Below are 1,818 nucleotides of genomic sequence, written 5' to 3'. Positions count from 1 at the left end.
ATTGAAATGTAAAGTCCACAGTAACTAGTTTGTAAATAACTCTTTTTGTAAATATTTTAAGTATTTTATTTCAGTTAATGTTTGTTTTAAAGTAACAACAAATATTTATTTCATGGGTTATAGATTTGGAATTATTTTGTAGTTAAGATCTTATCCCAATTTTAGTTAATATTCTAATTAGATTTTACTTTTGTTTTATGTTGTCACTTTAATTTTGGTTAAAGTTTTAATATTTTCTTTCTGTATTTTTAACATTTCTATGTCTGTTTTTAATATTTCCATATAGTTATTTTTATTATTATTATTAATAGTTTATTTTGTTTGTTTCTTTAGTAATTCTAATTAAAATAAAATTACAAAAGGTTATTTTCCCCCCATAATTTAAAACAGTAAAGTAACAAAAATGGCTTTTTCTTGAAGTGTCTTTATTTTAATTAAAATAATTTTCCCTTAATTTTTTTTTTGCCACCTTAAACTAATATATAAAGTTAAAAATGCAAATTAGTTTAAGGTGGCAAAAGGAAATTTATTTCACTGGTAATTATAGATTTGGGGTTCTAAAAAAATTATCCTGATTTAAATGTTTGTAAATATATCTTTATAGTACCTCTTCAGGAACGCGAGCTCCTATGGGAAACGCGCTTAGTGTGAGCAACTCTGAATATCATGTGTAATCTGTCCAATAGAAGAGCGCGATGTCACGGGCGGGGTGACATAAGCAACCAGGAAGCTATAGAAGCACGTGCTGCGCAGTGTGTGTGAATGTCCTCAGTTTGTCTTGTGAGTCTTATTTACTGTTGTCTGTCTCTTTAGAGCTCCAAAACATTGTCTAAGAGCAAGAGAAATCCAAGCATTTAAAAGAAGAATCCAGATCGCGTTTCAGGCTGTGTGTTCCTCCCTGCCCATGATATATAACGAGTGGGGATACACACAGTCTGTGCGTGGTCTGCCTGGGGTCGAAGCACATTGAGTCGGCTCTCGAGGGGGCCGACTATCCGCATCGTGAACGATTGTGTCCGCAATGGGCTGCATCATCTCTGAAGGCCCCGCGTTGCCCTCCAAGCCGCTAAGAACAACTTCGACTATGGTGGGCAAAGGATATGTGGCAGCAGGTCAGACTGGTGTTTGTCTGCACACCATGGTGGTGTTACAGGCGTACCAAGCCAACCTGCTGAAAGAGCTAGATGAGGGAGAGGAAATCAAGTCCGAAGATAAGACGGACCACTGATATCTCCCTTCGCGCCAACAAGAAGACCGCCCGAGCGATTGGGCAGTTTATGGCAGCTATGGTGGCCACAGAGAGACATTAATGGTTGACCCTGTCCGAAATGAAGGAGAAGGACAGGGTCTGCCTTATGGACGCCCCGCTCCAGCCTTCTGGCCTGTTCGGCGAAGCTGTCAACTAAGTTGTCAAAAGGTTTCAGGAGGCACGAAAAAAAGAGGCAGCGTTCCATAAGTTCCTCTCTTGTCACTCTCTTGGGGCATCTGGGTGGGAGATGCCCCAGCCGCATGCCAGCTCCTCATATAGAGAGGCTCAAAAACAGAGCGTCGCCTCTCGTGTCAGGGACTTCTAAGCCCAAACAAGATCTTAGAGTAGTGATCGAAGCTAAGAAGTAATGGGTCAAGAAGTCCTTACGCCAGGGGTACAGGGCTTCAGAGGGCAGTCCCTGCTGGGGTAGAGCGGGGTACACCACATTACACGGTACCTGTCTCGCCTCAGTGCCCTCGGGATGTCAGTCTGCCAACCCTGCCAGAGTTCCAGGGTGCAGCGGCTTCCAGCGAGCGCCGCTCTCAGTTTTTTTCCGTCTGCGTGCGTAG

This window comes from Carassius auratus, chromosome 21 (assembly GCF_003368295.1).
Source record: "Carassius auratus strain Wakin chromosome 21, ASM336829v1, whole genome shotgun sequence".
Taxonomy (NCBI): domain Eukaryota; kingdom Metazoa; phylum Chordata; class Actinopteri; order Cypriniformes; family Cyprinidae; genus Carassius; species Carassius auratus.
This window is presented reverse-complemented; position numbering follows the sequence as displayed.